The 19,110-nt window shown below is 46.6% G+C and overlaps 1 long non-coding RNA gene across 1 annotated transcript; it reads left to right on the forward strand.

The window, feature by feature from the left end:
- The first annotated feature begins 118 nt into the window (after nucleotides 1-118).
- On the forward strand, nucleotides 119-18,792 carry LOC311578708. Its single transcript, XR_014772938.1, has 3 exons — nucleotides 119-246; nucleotides 770-820; nucleotides 17,114-18,792. It is a non-coding gene; the product is annotated as an uncharacterized lncRNA (long non-coding RNA).
- The last annotated feature ends 318 nt before the right edge of the window (nucleotides 18,793-19,110 follow it).

The raw sequence follows: 19,110 nt of genomic DNA on the forward strand, positions 1-19,110 counted from the left end.
GGCAGGGAGGGAGGCGGCGGCGGCGGCGGCGGCGGCAGCTGCGTGCGCGGCCCCGCGGGGCGAGCGCGCCCCCGCTGGGTGCGCGCGCCGGGGGCGGGGCGGGGCGCCGAGGGCGCGGCCGGCGGACGGGAAGGCGCAGGGCGGCTCTACGCGCTGCACCTGTCGGCGGCGGCGCTCGGCCTGTGGCCCGGAGGAGCCACAGCAGGAGCGCCTGAGGTGCTGAGGGAAGTGGAAGCCTACGCAGCGGTCAGTGCATCCGGGGTGTGGAAATAGCCGTTCTTCCTCAGCGGTGTAATCCCGACCCGAGGCTCCTTTCTGTTAAATAGCTAGTTGAAGGGATGATCTGAGAACAGTTTTACCAGAAAACCTTTAGTTTATCCAGGTCCCTCCAACCAGTGAAATCTGGACCTCTGGGAGGGTGACGTCAAAAATTAGAAAGACTGGATCCCATGGTTTAATGTTAAAAACACGACGCTTCAGAGCTGGGCACGGAGGCTGAGACAGGAGGATCACCACTGGCCAGCCTGGTCTCCACCGTGAGCTCCAGGATAATATGGGCACAGAGTAAGATTTTGATTTTAAAAACATAGATAATAGAGCCGGGCGTCACGCCCTTAATCCCAGCACTTGGGAAACAGAGGCAAGTGGATCTCTGGGAGTTCGAGGCCAGCCTGGCCTATAAAGCGAGTCCAGGATAGCCTAGATAACACAGAGAAACCCTGTCTCGGAAATCCAAAAAATAAATAAAAATAATCATATCTGTTTCCAGATTTTTCTCTTCCTGTGGTGCTGGCCGTTGAGCTCATAGCTTCCACACAAGGTAGGCAAGCGCTTTGCCGCTGAGCCACACCCCAAACTTCTTGTTTTTGTTTCTACTTTTGTGTGTGTGTGAAGACTCCTTTACCATTGTAACTTTCAGGAAAGCGCCCAACTACTATGGCTTTCTCCACTATCGTTATCTCTCTAAGTTAGACTTATGTTTAAATCAGGAGAAAAATACTTAGTCCTAAAAGCATATTTCTTTATAGAAACCTCAAAGTTAGAGGCAAAACTTAATTCCCAAAACTCAGTGGAGAATGTTATACCAGACAAGCACTGTCCCATAGATATTAGACCATGAACCACTAAATAGAATTAAAACAAGAGAAATTAATGCATCTCATCTCATTTAACCCAATTTATCCAGAATATGGACGTATAATGAATTGTAAAATCATTCACGAGAGGCCTGGCAGTGGTGGTAGAGGTCTTTAATCCCAGCACCGGGAAGGCAGAAGGGGGATCTCTTGAGTTCGAGGCCAGCCTGATCTACAGAGTGAATTCTGGGACAGCTAGGGCTACACAGAAGAACCCTGGCTAAAAAAAGAAAGTGTTAATTAGGGGCTAGGGAGATGGCTCAGTGCTTAAGAGCACTGGCTGCTCTTCCAGAGGTCCTGAGTTCAACTCCCAGCAACCACATGGTGGCTCAAAACCATCTATAATGTGATCAGATGCCCTCTTCTGCAGATAAAGCACTCATATACAATAAATAAATATTAAAAAGTGTTAATTAGATATTGAATAGACTGACTCATTGTGTGTTGTATATTTACAGCCCACCTCAATTCTGACTAGACCCATTTCAAGTGCTTAGTACACATGGCTAATAGCTATTGTATTGGGCATCACAGTTTTATATACTCAACCGGTTTTTGTCTAAATCCTACATGCTTTTTTAAAAGGAGGATTAGAAATATGCAATCCTTAAGAAGATGGGCCTTTAGCCTGGTGTGATGGTGCATGCCTTAGATCCCAACACTTAGGGAGGCAGAGACAGGCTGATATCTGTGAGTTCGAGGCCAGCCTGGTCTACAAAGTGAGTCCAGGACAGCCAAGGCTACACAAAGGAACCCTGTCTCAAAAGAAAAAAGAAAAAAAAAGATGGGCCTTTTTAAGTTAGTTTTTGTTTTTTTGGTTTTTGGGGTTTTTTTGGTTTTGTTTTTTGTTTTTTGTTGTTTGTTTTTTTTTTGGTTTTTCAAGACAGGGTTTCTCTGTGTAGCCTTACCTGTCCTAGACTCAGTTTGTAGACCAGGCTGGCCTCAAATTCACAGCAATCCTTCAGCCTCTAGCTCCCATTTGCTGGGATTAAACGAATCTGCCACCATGCCCAGCTAAGATTTATTTATTTTATTTATTGCATATGAGTGCTTTATCTACAGAAGAAGCCATCAGATCACATTATAGATGGTTGTAAGCCAACATGTGGTTGCTGGGAATTGAACTCAGGACCTCTGGAAGAGCAGGCGGCGCACTTAACCACTGAGCCATCTCCCTATCCCCTTGTTGAACAGTTTTTGGACATTCATTTAATTTCTCAGAAGCTCTGTGAGGTGGACATCATCCTGTTTTATATATGCAAAGGCAAATGTATAGAAGTTTCATGACTTGCCCAAGACCGTATACAGCTAAGCTAATAATTGGCTGAGCTGAAGTTGCACCCCATTGTTTCTTTTTTCTCTTTGAGAACTTTACAACACCCTCCTTTTTCATAACTCTGCCACTTTGTTTTATTCTAAGCCAATTGTATATCAGCTCCTCCTCAAAAAGAAACAGGGTCTCTCTGTGTAGCCTTGGCTGTCCTGCGCTCACTTTGTAGACCAGGCTGGTCTCCAATTTACAGAGATCCTCCTGCCTCTGCCTCCCGAATGCTGGGATTAAAGGTGTGCGCCACCACGCCCAGCTCTCAAAATATTTTCATTGTGAAAGCCTTCCTTGTGTCAAAGCAAACTAGATTTATAACCATCTAAGGCTGATCATGAGCTGTTTTCTCAGGCTTGTCTTTTCCTTACCCTTTAATAACATAAACTCTCCAGTCTAACCTATTCACGGTCTAGCCCTTGCAGCTCGCTCCTGGCTTTCCGCCAGTGCTCAGGAGTTAGTGCCCTAATGGCTTCCTCATCCTTTTTTTTTTTTTTCCAAACCCGGGCCCCTCCCTTCCTCACCTTGCCAGGAAGAGGCCTCACTCCGTGACCCCACCCAGCTCCTAGCCCTTTCCCATTAGCTCCGGTACTCACTTGGCTGATTAATTTGGACTTGTTCTTACATTTTGCAACTGAATATTTATGGCTAGCATGGAATTAGCTGTGTAAACAGCCTGGCTCCTAACTCTCAAAGGTCTGTTTTCCAAGTGCTAGCGTTAAAGGCATGAACCACCATGCCACGCCATGTGGTTTCTCTTTTTTTTGAGACAGGGTCTCCTACTGAAACCCCAGCGGCCTTAAATACACAGTCATCCTCCTGTCTCAGCCTCCTGGGGGCTGGGACTAGAGGCTTGAGCCACCACACCTAGCTCTGTTCATTTTCTCTTGGCCTCACTTACTTCTTCAGGAGCTCACTCTGGCAGTTTTATTGCTTTCAGCTCTAGGCCCCGAACAAAGTACACCTCAGTTGTTATTAAGCCAACTAACCACAAGAGAGAAGATCTTATACAATCTTTCCTGCACCAGATCTGTGCCCCACAGAGCAATTGTGAAGCTAAGATTATATTTATTAAATCACAGGATTAGAAATGAAAATGCAAATTGGCTGGGGTGTAGGCTTAGTGGTGGAGTGTTTTGCCTGTCATGTGCTTAAAAAGGCCTGGGTTCACCAGCCTGGTCTACAGAGTTCCAAGACAGCCAGAGTTGTTGTTACACAGAGAAACCCTGTTTCAAAAAACAAAACAAAACAAAACAAAAAAAGGCCTGGGTTCAATTCATAGCACATACACACACCCAAAAAATCAACTTCAATCAGTGATGACTTTGAACTTGCTGAGAAGAGAGCAAATAACCGAATTCAGCCCCATCCCTGACCCCATAACTCAGGAGGTTTCAGATTATCAAGCCATTTCCTGCCTGGGACTAGATACCCGCTAACATGTACTTCACTGAGGCTTCTCTAAAGCAGCTGAAACGGAGAACGCCAGGGGCACTTGGAAAGTCTCTCCGGTACTTCTGATGGAGTAGAAAGGCAATGCCTTACTCTCACCAGGTTCTAGGTATCTGTCTACCAAGCCCTTGAAAATGTGAAAATTAAAAACAAACAAACCAGGCTGGAGAGATGGCTCAGAGGTTAAGGGCACTGACTGCTCTTCCAGAGGTCTTGAGTTCAATTCCCAGCAACCACATGGTGGCTCACAACCATCTATAATGTGACCTAATGCCCTCTTCTGGCATGCAGTTGTACATGCAGGCAGAGCACTGTGTAAATAATCAATCAATAAATAATTACAAAACAAACAAACAAAATCCTCTTCTAGTCCAAAAGCTTCAATTAAAAAGTTAAAGAGGACCAGGTGGTGGCGCATGCCTTTGCTCCCAGCACTCCGGAGGCAGAGGCAGGCGGATCGCACACACACACACACACACACAAACACACACACTCACCACGAGGACCTACAGGGTGGGGTGTATGAGAAAGAAAAATGTAACATTAAAAGCTAGGGCTAAGAGTAGTGGCTTATATCTGTAGTTCAACTACTTAAGAGAGCTGGGACAGGAGGATTGCCAAAACAAAAACCCTAGCCTGTTGCCTGCACTGGCCAGGTGTGCTGGTGCAACTGTAATCCCAGCACTTGGGAAGTGGAAACACTAGCTTCAGAAGTGAACAGGGCTGGGCGTGGTGGCGCACTCCTTTAATCCCAGCACTCGGGAGGCAGAGGCAGGTGGATCGACCTGAGTTCGAGGCCAGCCTGGTCTACAAAGGGAGTCCAGGACAGCCAAGGCTACACAGAGAAACCCTGTCTCAAAAAAACAAAAAAACAAAACAAAAAAAAAAAAAACAGAAGTGAACAGGGTCATCCTACCCTGCAGAAAGACTTTGAGACCAGCCTAGGCTATGTGAAAGCCTGCCTAAAAAAAAAAAAAAAAAGAAAAGAAAAGAAAAGAAAAGAAAGAAAGAGATTGGTATAGTGTCTTATACCTTTAATCCTAGCTCAGAAGGCAGACGCAGCTGGGTCTTTGGAAGTTCACACCAGCCTGGTCTACAAAATGAGTCCAGAACAGCCAGGGCTACACAGAGAAACCGTGTCTCAAAAAAAAAAACAAAAAAGAAGAACATTTAAAATAGGCTAGGGATATAGCTCACTGGTATAGTGCTTGTTTGCCCAGAGCTCAAGACTCTGAGGACAGAAGGAGATAATTTCAGTGTCATCTCTGTCCAAGAACAAGTCATGTACCTTTCCTGCCTTGGATTCACCATCCAAAAATGACATATGTGCTTCAGTTGTGGCTTGAAGTTTCCTATGAAGAAGTCTCAGCATTTTTGTACTATGAGTGGGTAAAGGGCTAGCATGTAGATACATAAAGGAAATGTAGATCTCTGAAAGAGATGATTCCAAGCAAAGACAGTACAAAGGAGCTAGAGGAGGGAGCCAAAATCTCCAGCGGAGAGAGCCCCTGCTCTGAAGCATGGAAAGAAGAGCCGTAAGGAATGTGGGAGAACATAGCAGAAGCCACCATGTTAGATCAAAACAAAACATCGCTGCTCCTGACTTGGAAATTATGGCCTCAGCGTCACTTTCAAGGGTGGAAATTATAGCTCCACTTCTCCTGACAGGACTCTTACCTGTGGGATATGATGAAGGAGTTCCAAAAGCCAGGGCTGGGGAGATTTGGAGACAACCCATGAGAACCAACACCAGCCTTCTCGACTCTTCTGACAGTTAAAATGGCTGTTGTAATGACACTTAGAAATGTAAATAAACGATGCTGCTCTCCTGTGTTCTTCAGGGAAGGGAAGTAGGTTAATTCAATATGAATTAAACAGTTTAGCAGCCAGGAAGCAGAGGCAGGCAGATCTCTGAATTCGAGGCCAGCCTGGTCTACAAAGTGAGTCCAGGACAACCAGGGCTGTTACTCAAGAAACCCTGTCTTAGGGGGGAAAAAAAGAAAAGAAAAGGAAAAAAAAAACAACAACAACAGTTTAGCAAGGCCAGGAGGGAGGCAGAGACAGGTGGATCTCTGTAAGTTCAAGGCCAGCCTGGTCTACAAAGTAAGTCCAGGACAGCCAAGGCTACACAGAGAAACCCTGTCTTGGAAAAAAACAAAACCAGAAAACAGAAAAAGACAGAAACACAGTATACTCTCAGGGTATGTGTTGGTGCATGCCTTAAACCCCAGCACTCAGGAGGCAGAGGGCAGCTGATCTTTTTGAGTTTGACGCACAGGCACAGTTTTTCCCAAGACATGGTTTCTCTCTGTAGCCTTGGCTGTCCTGGACTCACTTTGTAGACCAGGCTGGCCTCCAATTCACAGAGCTCCACCTGCCTCCCCCTCTACCTCCCAAGTGCTGGGATTAAAGGAATGCACCACCATGCCTGGCTTGATGGCATACATATTAATCCTAGCACTTGGGAGGCAGAGGCAGGTGGATCACCGTGAGTTCGAGGCCAGCCTGGTCTACAAAGTGAGTCCAGGACAGCCAAGGCTACATAGAGAAACCCTAACTCTAAAAAAAAACAAAAACAAAAAAAAAAAAAAAAAAAAACAAAGACAAAAGATGTGTGCCACGACCACTTGCTGGTAGGGGTTGATTTTCAGGGTTTTGTTTTTCCTTTTGTTCTGTGGTGCTGAAGAGTCTAACAGAGCGACCTGTTTTAACAGAGCGACCTGTTCACGGTAGGAGAGTGTTCTTTTCTACCTCTGAGCTACACCGCAGCCCAGATTTATTTATTTGAGAACTGGCAATGCTACTCTAGATCTAATTGAGGCCAAAGATTGGTCCCATGTCATCCAGAAGATTTCTGTTTCTCCTGGTATCTTTCCATCAGGAAATTGAAAGAGTCATACATTTCCACCTGCCTTGTTTCCTTTTGAGCCCTGCCCCCACCCACCCCCGCCCCACCTCGGGCACTTCTGGGCCGATGTCATTATCATTGCTTCCAGCTCATTTATCCCCCTGAATGACTGGCAACAACGTGACAGGCCCAGCCCTCTCACTGGTGATCTTCAGCTCGATCGGGTTGGGCCTGTTCACCTCCGTTCTCTTGGGAAAGGTGAGGCACCAGGGCTTTGCAGAGTGTGTGTGCTAGGGAGCGAAGCCAACAGCTGCAGGCGAGAGTGCAGATATCTGTGTCTGCCCGCGTGGGTTTCTGGAATGCTGCTGCGAAGCCGCGGCTGCTCCTGGAATCCCAAGTCTTTAAAGGTTACAAGTGTTCTGGTGCTGGCTGGCAAGCTGGCATTGGATTTCAACCACATTTGCATTGACTTTAAAAAAAAAAATCTATCCAGGAATAGGCTCAGTGACCCTTGTCACTCAGGCCTGGCAGCTTGAGTTCCACAGCCTTAGAATCTATGTAAAAAGTAGGAGGAGAGAGCAAACTCCACATGGTGTCCTCTGACCATATGCATAGGACTTGGCACCTACACCCACACACATGAATCACTCATGCACAGACTCACACATGAGCAAATAATAAATAAATGGGGGGGGGAGGTGGGAAGGACTAGGGGAAGAGGAGGGAGGGGAAACTGCAGTCAGGGTATAAAATTAATTAATTAAAATAAATTAATAAGCCAGGCAGTGGTGGCGCATGCCCTTAATCCCAGCACTCGGGAGGCAGAGGCAGGCGGATCTCTGTGAGTTCGAGGCCAGCCTGGTCTACAAAGCGAGTCCAGGACAGCCAAGACTACACAGAGAAACCCTGTCTCGAAAAACCCAAAAAATTAATTAATTAATAAGCCAGCCATTGTGGGCACTGTCTGCTTCCTGCTTGGACTTAGGTGAGCAGACCCACCTGCTGATAACAACCCACCAGACCCAAATGTGTTAAAAAAAAAAAAAAAAAAAGATAGTTTCTTGCACACCCTAACCCACACAAAAGGTGTCAAAAGCTGGCTCTTTGAAGAAAAACATATCAACGGTGCCCTGGAGACAAGCCCCCTCAACAAGTGTCCTGGGATTGTCTCCTGCTATTCAAGTACACTTAGTTTAAAAACCCAGAAGTTGGAAGGTTTAGGGAGCACACACCCCACTTCTCCCCGTAGCTCTCACCCCTTGTCTTTCTTTTATCATTAAGCTCAGTGAATTAAAATCTAGTCCTTTGACTCTTGACTGTTTTCATTTTAATCAAGTGCTGTCTGGCCCTTCACAAGCCAGAGGCTCCCTTCCCCCTCTGGAAGGGACGCAGATTTCTATTGTCTCAACCCTGGCTGAGCCTGCGCTCCCTCCCAGCCCAGAAGGCCTTCTTTGTGACCAGTCTCAGGACAGAGCCTTCTTCAGCTAGCCTCCAAAAGGCTGAAGAAAACTCTGTGACCAGATTCTCTGCCCAGCCTCTCCGAGAAAGGAACCGACAGGCCATGGCGGTGCACGCCTGTAATCCCGGCACTCGGGAAGCAGAGGCAGATGGATCTCTGTGAGCTGAGTTCAAGGACAGCTTGGTCTACAAAGCGAATCCAGGATAGCCTGGTCTACAAAGAGAGTCCAGGACAGCCAGGCTCAAGGAAAAAAAAAAAAAAAAGAATAGGGGCTGGAGAAATGGCTGAGAGGTTAAGAGGAGTTATTGATCTTTCAGAGGACGCAGATTCGGTTCCCAGAACACTCATGGTAGCTAACAACCATCTGTAGCTACTAGAGAATCGAATTCTTTTTGTTGCTTCCTTGGGAACTATTCATGTGGTACACAGACATGCATGCAGGCAAAAAACAAACAAACAAACAAACAACAAAAAAAAAACACCAATCAAACAAAATCCCAAACCACACACACAAAATAAAGATAACTTCTTTAAAACCAGGGCCCTGGTGTGACCAAGAGGATTAGAAGCTTCAACAGTATGACAGTCGTCACAGGGCCTCAATGTATCCACCCTCAGCTCTTCTTCTGTTTGTTTCTTAAATCCTTGTCAAGAAGAGTTGACATCAGAATTAGGCCTCCCCCAGTATCTGATGCCAAACCCAGCAGAGAGACCAGCTCTTGTCAAACCCCAGGTTAAGGGTGTGGTGGGGGAGAAGAGCCAAGACACAAAGGTCTGCCACCACCCTTAGAATCGAATCTCACGGGGTGCGACTTTATAGCAGCAATTTGCCTTGGAGTCTTAGCCACATAAATACCTGAGGAGGACAGTCCTCTCCTGCCAACCTCTCTAGGGTCGATATGAGAGACAAGACCCTTAAAAAGCACCAGAGAGCGGGGCACAGCAGTTAACGCCTGTAGTCCCAGCACCGGAGAGGCGGCCACGTAGAATCAGAGTTCAAGAGCATCGTCAGCTACACAGTGAATTGGCCACTTCCTAGGTTACATGAGGCCCCACCTCAAAACAAAAAGTGGAGAGAGAGCTGGGACTCGGCTCTGGGACTCAACTGAAAGTTGTCATGTCCCTAAGAAACAAACAACAGCAGAGGTAAATAAAGAGAGGTTGTAAGGCCAGCATCTGGAGCGCTCTCATTTTCAGATATGAATTTTTCAGGGAGAGTCTTGGCATGAGCCCTGCTCTTTTTTTTTTTTTTTTTTTTTTGAGACATGGTCTCTCTGTGTAGCCTTGGACTCAATTTGTAGACCAGGCTGGCCTCGAACTCACAACGATCCACCTGCCTCTGCCTCCCGAGTGCTGGGATTAAAGGTGTGCGCCACCACGCCCGGCCGGAGCCCTGCTCTTAAGAATCTCTCTCTCTCTCTCTCTCTCTTTTTTTTTTAATTATAAATGCAGCATCTCTGTATTCTGAGCCAACTCAAAGTGGGGAAAAGTGATTGAACCTGCTCATTAGCCCTGAGGAACCTGCACAGGCAGGTTTCTGGATATGGTCTATTTTAGTTCAAAGTGTGATCACACTGTATAAAATACACATGCACTGAGAACTGAGACATAGCAAGAATAATGTAGGGACCTGACATCTGAAATTGGGGCAGGTCAAAAAAAGAAAAATTCCTTAGTCAAGAGACAAGACACAATTTAAACCATTGGAGAGAGTTTTTATTTTTATTTTTCCAAGGGTGGGGGGAGGTTCTCTGTGTAGCCCTGGCTGTCCTGGACTCTTCGTAGACCGTGCTGACCTCAAACTCACAGAAGTACGCCTGCCTCTGCCCCCTGAGTGATGGGATTACAGGCCTGTGCCACCAGGCCCAGCCTGAGATTTGTGTGTGTGTGTGTGTGTGTGTGTGTGTGTGTGTGTGTGTGTGTGTGTGTGTGTGTGTATTTTAAAGATTTATTTATTATGGCCGGGCGGTGGTGGTGGTGCATGCCTTTAATCCCAGCACTTGGAAGGCAGTGGCAGGCGCATCTCCGTGAGTTCGAGGCCAGTCTGGTCAACAGAGTGAGTTCCAGGATGGACAAGCAGAGCTGTTACACAGAGAAACCCTGTTTCGAAAAGCCAAAAAACAAAAAGTTTATTTATTATGTAAACAGTGCTCTATCTGCATGTATGCCTGCAAGTCAGAAGAGGGCACCAGATCTCATTATAGATGGTTGTGGGCTACCATGTGGTTGCTGGGAATTGAACTCAGGACCTCTGGAAGAGCAGCCAGTGCCCTTAACTGCTGAGCCATCTCTCCAACCCAAGATTTATATTCTTATTACCCCATACTGCAAACCACAGCATTATCCAGTCTGCATAAGCAAACACTTGAGTGAACGCTGAGGTGTCCTGCCCTAGTGTGTATCTGTGCCAAGAGATGCCAAAATGTGTCACCTGTCTTTAATGCTGTGTACTTCCGCTAAGTGGTCATTGTTTTCTTTCTTTTTTTTTTTTTTTTTAAGACAGGGTTTCTCTGTGTAGCCTTGGCTGTCCTAGACTCGCTTTGTAGTCCAGGCTGGCCTCGAACTCACAGCGATCCGCCTGCCTCTGCCTCCCGAGTGCTGGGATTAAAGGCATGCGCCACCACGCCTGGCTCCATTGTTTTCTTATGATAAAGCAAGAAGAGCTCAGTAGATGCGAGGAAGGAGACAGAAGATGCTAGTGCAAATGTTGGCCAGCGGAAAGCATTGATTGGCCCTGTCCCCTTCCACCTTCTCAAGGAATTAGAATACTGGAGCTCTATTCAGGTTGGGTTCCCCGCACATGAATTTTGCAAGTTGTGATTCTAAAACACAGGCATTATTTCATCCTTTTCCTAAAAACGGAGTTGGAATGAGGAGAGGAGCACATTGGAGAAATAGCTCGATGCTCTTGCCAAGGACCTAACACGCCCACCGGGCCGCTCACAACCACCTGTGACGAGTCCACTACTCTCTCTTATGGCCTGCCTAGGCGGTACATTCATGTGTACCCTTGAGGCTGAGAGTCTGGTCTGTGCGGCCAGGAACAACAAGAGCGACCCTGCCTCAAAGAAGGTGAAAGGCAAACTGACACCTGAGGTGATCTTACAATCTTCACAGTCAAGGGTGGCATGTGTTCTCGTGCGTGTACCCACGAATGCGCCCTAGGACATGCACGCACACACACACACACATACACACACACACACACACACACACACACACACACACACACATACAGATACACAAACAGGAGGAATTCAGCGGGGAATAAAGCTTATTTTCCTAGCCTGTGTGAGGCCCCGGCTTTCATCGCCACATTGCCAAAATGAAACAAGACCCCCCACTACAGCAAAACAACGCAGAGGTGAAAACCAAGGAATTCAGATCCGGATGGGAAGATTCCTCAAGTCTCTCTTGTTCATAACTGTTCTCCCACTTTGCCGTAAAGGGCCGTAGAAACACAGCCTGCTGTGTCAGAGCCTTAAGGTTCTTTGCGTGCATTTCAAGACTAGCCAAACTAAGTTGCAAACTAGGTCATTTTTCTTTTCAGCATTGTCACTGGTTCTTCAAACAGAAGGGAGAGAAAACCGGCCCAGGACAAAGATTCAGTGATCTGCCAAGGTTGACCACAAGCGAAGACTTAAAGCATAAAGAGAAGGGGTTCGGACCCCCACCCCACCCCACCCCCACTGCCCAGCGCTATCTGTTGTCCCAAGATCCCTGCCGTCCTCTGTAGCTGACAGAGAACAAGTCTCCAAATATTAGAGAAGCCACATAGGACACTCCTGACTGCAGCCACGCGCACGAGTGCACACACATGCTCTCTTCCACTGTTGTCAGAAGGCGGGCCAAGGTCTGGGAAATTCCAATACTCTGGCATTTGAGTTTAAAAATGAAAGGCTTGAACGCCTGGAGTCAAGGCAAAGAGGGCACATGAATAGGTAGTGTCAAGGTCAGGTAACAGGAAGGAGACAGAAAGATCTGATTGCACAAATAACCAGGCTGCTCAAATGAGGGTAACAGAATCCTCCTGCAGAGTGCCAGCTGATGCTGAGGGGGGTGCTCCAGCTGAGCGCAGCAGGGCTCTTTCCTTTTTCCCTTCTTTCTTTCTTTCTTTCTTTCTCTCTTTCTTTCTTGCTACATAGCCCTGGCTGACCCAGAACTGATTTCATAGACCAGGCTGGCTCCTTATATCTCTGCCTCCTGAGTGCAGGCATGACAAGTTTCTGTGCCACCAAGCCCAGCCAGGCCCCTTCTGGAATAACAATGTTCCAGTCTCTGTTTGGCAGGCTTCTCTCTTGGAGGTCTGACAAGTCCTAAAAGGCCAAACAATAGGGTACTCCATTAGAGAAAGAGGCGGGATGACTTCATCGGAACAAAATATTCTCATTCAGCATCCGTGGAGGCTTGAGCCGGCTTTACAAAGTGGGATTTACTCATCTGTCAGTAGGAACAGCAGACCTAGCAAGAGAAGCGAGTTTTCTAGCCGTAAGTTTCTGTGGCTAATCTGAGGCTTTTATAGCCCTTACACAGACACTAACTGAAGAGCCTCGAAACAAGTATCCACTTTGTGTAATAGTTGATCCATTACTATACCAAGTGATTAAAAGTGCATCTACATGGTTTTCACACTGCAAAGGGGGCAGAGTGAATATCCAGGGAGCGGAAGGTTCTATCAGCAGCCAGGCAGAGGTTTGCCAGGGAAGAAAAAAAAACGATACTTAATTAAATTTGAATTGTTTTTTTGTTTTTTTGGGGGTTTTTTTTGCTGTTGTTTTTGTTTTTGTTTTTGTTTTTGTTTGTGTTTGGGGAGAGAAGGAAGGGGGACATAAACAGACAGGCGGAGAAAGAGAATAAGAGACAAGATAAGAGAGACAAGGTGGCAGGATGGTCCCTTTATAGTCTAGCACACACCTGGCTGCAACAAGCAATGATGTCATAGGTTGCTAAGCAACCTGGAAGCAGCTGCCTGTATGCTATCAGTAATGCTTTAGTCACTGTTCTATTGATCATGACCGTGGCAATTGTTTTTTGTTGTTGTTTTGCTTTTCGAGACAGGGTCTCTCTGTGTAGCCTTGGCTGTCCTGGGCTCACTTTGTAGACCAGGCTGGTCTCGAACTCATAGCGATCCACCTGCCTCTGCCTCCTAAGTACTGGGATTAAGGACATGGTGCACCACGCCTAGCGGTGCCCTGACCAGTGCAGATCTTATAAAAGAAAACATTGAACCGGGGCTGGCTTTACCGTTTCAGAGGTTTGGCCCATTATCATCATGGTGAGAAGCATGGCAGCATGCAGGCAGACGTGGTGCTGGAGAAGGAGCTGAGAGTTCTATACCTTCATCGAGAGGCAGCAGTGTAGCCGGGCGTGGTGGCGCACGCCTTTAATCCCAGCACTCGGGAGGCAGAGGCAGGCGGATCGCTGTGAGTTTGAGGCCAGCCTGGTCTACAAAGTGAGTCTGGGATGGCCAAGGCTAACACAGAGAGACCCTGTCTCGAGAAAAAAAAAAAAAGCAGAGGCAGCAGTATGTGACATCCTGTGCATAGCTGGAGCATATGAGACCTCCAAGCCTGCCCCCACAGTGACATGCTTCATCTAACAAGGCCACGTCCGCTCCAACAAGGCCACACCTCCTAATGGTGCCACTCCCTATGTGCCAGGCATTCAAACATGAGTCTATGGGGGCTGTTTCTATTAAAGTACCACAGATACCATGATCAAGGAAACTCTTTATTTATTAATGTTATTATTTTTTTGGTTTTGTTTGTTTTTTGAGACAGGGTTTCTCCTGTGTAGCCTTGGCTATCCTGGACTCACTTTGTAGACCAGGCTGGCCTCGAACTCACAGAGATCCACCTGCCTCTGCCTCCCAAGTGCTAGGATTATAGGCGTGTGCCACCACACCCAGCCAAGATAACTCTCATAAAGGAAAGCATCTGACTGCAGGCTGGCTTACAGTTTCAGAGGCTTAATGCAGTATCATGATGACATGGAGCATGGCAGCAGCACACATGGTGCTGACAAGTATCTAGAACTACTTCCTGATGCATACCTCAGAGACAGGGGGAGAGAGAACCACTAGGCTGGATAGGCTTTTTAAATTTCAAATCCCCCAGCACTCGGGAGGCAGAGGCAGGCGGATCACTGTGAGTTCGAGGCCAGCCTGGTCTATACAGCGAGTCCAGGACAGCCAAGGCTAACACAGAGAGACTCTGTCTCGAAAAACCAAAAAAAAAAAAAAAAAAGAAACTTCAAATCCCACCCACCCCCAGTGACACAATTTCCTCCCACAAGGCCACACCTCCTCATCCTCCTAATCCTTTCAAAATGCTCTGCTCCCTGGTAACTAAGCATCCAAATATATGAGCCTATGAGGGTCACTCTGGTTCAAACCATCACAGTTAATTTCAACCAGCTCTAGAAAAATCATCTTGTCAGCCAGGTGGTAGTTAACATACACACCTTTTTGGTTTGTTTGTTTTGGGTTTTTGGAGACAGGGTTTCTCTGGGTGCCCTTGGCTGTCCTAGAACTCTCTTTGTAGACCAGGCTGGGCCTCAAACTCACAGAGATCCGCCTGTCTCTGCCTCAGGGTGCTGGGATTAAAGGAATGGGCCACCACACACCTGGTTTTTATACCTTTAATTCCAGAATTTGGAGGCAAAAGCAGGTAGAGCAGCCTGGTCTACAGAGGGAGTTCCAGGACAGCCAGAGCTACACAGAGAAACCCAGTCTTGAAAAACCAAAACCAAATGAGCTTGTCTGTCTGCATATTTCAGATACTTCACATACTATTTCTGAAACTAGATACTTGTGTTCAGAATAGGGTGGCGCTCATTCTGTGTTTTATGAGAAGTCACTTTGAGAGCGATCTTGGCAAGGTTATGGCAGCTGGCATCCAAGAGCTGGCACCCCACACCGAGAAACTAGTGTTGGGTCTATTTTGCTCCCTTGCCACTGGTTCTGTCTCAATATACTTTGAGCATGCCCATTATCTGACAATGATTCAGGGTGACATTCTAGACCCGCTTCTGCCTCTCCTGGGAAAATTAAAGCTTCAATTTACTTATTTTATTTACTTATTTGGTTTCTTCACCCACCTAAACCCCGCCCCACAGGGTTTCTCTGTGTAGCCTTGGCTGTCCTGGACTTACTTTGTAGACCAGGCTGGCCTCGAACTCACAGCGATCCACCTGCCTCTGTCTCCGGGGTGCTGGAATTGGCATGTGCTACCATGCCCAGCTTGGTTTCTTCCCCCCCCCCCAGCTTGGTTTCTTAAGATAGAGTCTCTCTATATAACCCTGGCTTTCTGAAACTCACTATATAGAAAAGGCTGGCCTTGAATTCACAGAGACCCAACTGCTTCTGCCTCCATGGTGCTGAAATCAAAGGTGTGCATCGCACACGTGGCTTTAAAATTGTTTTAGGCGGGTGGTGGTGGCGCACGCCTTTAATGCCAGCACTCAGGAGGCAGAGGCAGGAGGATCAATGTGAGTTTGAGGCCAGCCTGGTCTACAAAGTTAGTCCAGGACAGCCAAGGCTACACAGAGAAACCCTGTCTCGAAAAACAAACAAAAAACAAAAAATTGTTTTATTACGTTTATTTACTTATTCATGAGCAAGGGTGTATAAATGCCATAGTGCACTTGGAGGTCAGAGGACAACTCACAAAAAGAATCAGTTTTGTTTTGTTTTACATTTTTATGTGTATGGGTGTTTTCCTGCGTGTGTGGACTGTACAAACAGCATGAGTGCCTGGTGACTCGGGGACCAGAAGCGGCATCGGATGTCTTGGAACTGGAGTTACGGATGCTTGTGAGGCAGCCTGTGAGAGCTGGGGATTAAACATAGGTCCTCTGTAGAAGCAGTAGAAACTAACTCGTTTCCCCCTCCCCTCCGCCCCCCCCCTCACCCCCTCTCTCATAAAAAATCTTAACTGCTGAGTCATCTTTCTAAGGCCAGGAATCAGTTCTGGTCTTTTCCCACTTTTTGCTCTCCGGTTTGGTGGAAAATGCCTTTACCCACTGAGTCACCTCACTGGCTCCCAAAACAATTTTCTAATAGGGAAGGGAAAAAAAAAATATGTGAAGGGTAGAATGCTCATGGAATTTTTTTTGTTTGCTTTTAATTTTTTCTTCTTTTTATGTGTATGTGTGCTTGCCTGTGCGAATTTTTATGTTGTACCATGTAGGCGCTCATGAAGCCAGAGAGTATTGGTTCCCACGGAACTGGAGTTACAGAGAGTTAAGAATCTGATGTGAGTGCTGGGAACTGAACCTGGGTCCTTTGCAAAAGGTACTTTAATTACTAAGCCAGCTCTTCTGGCCCTGTTTGTTTGATATTGAGGCAGGATCTCACACAGTAACCTAAAGTGGCCTAAAACTCCTTATGTAACCAAAAGCTAATTGAATTCATGGAAATTCTATTACCTCTGTCTCCCAAGTACTGGGATTATAGAAGTAAGCTATCACACTTACCCCTATCATATAATTTTCTTTTTGAATATAGTATGTGTTTGTTTGTTTGTTTGTTTTGAGACTGGGTTTCTCTGTGTAGCCTTGGCTGTCTTGGACTGGCTTTTGTAGACCAGGCTGCCCTCCAACTCACAGAGATCCACCTGCCTTTGCCTCCAGAGTGCTGGGATTAAAGGCATGCGCCACTACACCCAGCCCTGAAGATAGAGTCTTTTTTGTTCTGTCTTAGGTTTAGTTTTGGTTTTTCGAGACAGGGTTTCTCTGTGTAGCCTTGGCTGTCGTAGACTCCCCTTGTAGACCAGGCTGGCCTCGAACTCACGTTGATCCACCTGCCTCTGCCTCCCTAGTGCTGGTATTAAAGGCGTGTGCTACCACGCCTGGCGGCCCTACCTTCTTAATCTCACCTGATCTTCACTTCTTCCCAGGGTCCTACTGCCACCTACCATTAAGATGATGAGCTGGGGGCTGGAGAGATGGCTCCAAGGTTACGAGCACTGGCTGTTTTCCAGAGGTCCTGAGTTCAATTCCCAGTAACCACATGGTGGCTCACAACCATCTATAATGTGATCTGATACCCTTTTCTGGCCTATAAGTGTACATACAGGCAGAGCACTGTATACATAATAAATAAATAAACCTTTAAAAAAAAAATCCAAAAGGTCTCTGTCTCAATTATTTGGGAACTAGCTGGGATAGAAAAGCCCTTGTGGAGCTGGAGAGATGGCTCAGCAGTTAAGAGCACTGACAGCTCTTCCAGAGGTCCTGAATTCAATTCCCAGCAACCACATGGTGGCTCACAACCATCTATAATGTAATCTAATGTACTGTATACATAATAAATAAATTTAGAAGAAAAAAAAAAGAAAGAAAAGCCCTTGTAGTCTAATATACCATTCCACAACAGCCAGGGCTGTTACACAGAGAAGCCCTGCCTCGAGGGAAAAAAAAAGAAAGAAAAAGGTGATGAATTGGGAGATTGTACCAAAATAATGGCGGATGGATACTTTATATAGTACAGAAGACAGGTTGGTTTAGCTCTCGGTTGGGAAGAATGTGACTTAAAAATCAAGCAGCTCCATCTGTTCAGACTGTCTGAGAAACCCCGTGGCTATGTTGCAACATCACAGAGACTCAGAAAGGGAAAGGGTGGCATGCAGGAGGCCTGAGCATGCCGCATGCATAGCCTTGCTTTGTGAGGACACGTACTCTACAGGATACTTTGATAACTACGTGAATCTCTCGAGACTTGGAGGAGGACGTGTGTGTGTGTGTGTGTGTGTGTGTGTGTGTGTGTGTGTGTGTGTGTTTAAAATCTGAAGTATAGCAATGGTTAAATCTCTGCAATGTAGATTTTGGATGGCAGAGATGGTTCAGTGAGCAAACCTCTTGCTGTGGAAATATAAGAACCTGAGCTGGAGTTGCAAAAGCCACAGTCAGTAGTATACACCCATCCATGATTCCAGCACTCCTACTGAGAGATGGAGAATACCCAGAAACCCTTGAGGCAGGCCATCTGGTCTACTCAGCTAGGAACAACAAAGAGAGACCCTGCCTCAAAGAAGGTGAAAGGTACCAGGCGGGCATGGTGGCGCACGCCTTTAATCCCCGAGCACTCAGGAGGCAGAGGCAGAGGCAGGTGGATCTCTGTAAGTTCAGAGCCAGCCTGGTCTACGAGTCCAGGACAGCCAAGACTATACAGAGAGACCCTGTCTCGAAAAACAAAATCAAGAACAAAACAAATAAGAGGAAAAGCAGACTAACACCTGAGATTACCTTACAACCTTCACACTCCTTGAAAAACAAAAACAAACAACAAACAAAAAAAGTTGGGGAGGTCACACACACACACACACACACACACACACACACACACACACACACACACACACACACACGCCTGTACTCCCAGGGGAGTTTCCAGGGGATCTAATGCCCTCTGAAGACATAGACTTGCATACAAGCAAAAGATTCATACACATAAAATAAAGTAATAAACAACAACAAAGGGCCAGTTATGGAGGTGCATCCCCTTACCCTCAGCACTCAGGAGGCAGAGGTAGGCAGATCTCTGTGAGTTTGAGTACAACCTGGCCTACACAGTGAGTTCCAGGACTGCAGGGCTACACAATGAAACCATGACTTGAAAAAAAAAGAGGTAAAAATAAAAATAAAATAAAAAGCTGGGCGTGGTGGCGCACGCCTTTAATCCTAGCACTTGGGAGGCAGAGGCAGGTGGATCGCTGTGAGTTCGAGGCCAGTCTGGTCTACAAAGTGAATCCAGGACAACCAAGGCTACACAGAGAAACCCTGTCTTAAAAAAACAATAAATAAATAAATAAATAAATAAATAAAATAAAAAGAAAGGAGAGGAAAAGTGTAAAAGTCAGTAGTGGGGGAAGAAACTGAGCTATCGCTGTCTCAG

This window comes from Acomys minous, assembly GCF_964271855.1.
Source record: "Acomys minous genome assembly, chromosome: 12".
NCBI lineage: Eukaryota > Metazoa > Chordata > Mammalia > Rodentia > Muridae > Acomys > Acomys minous.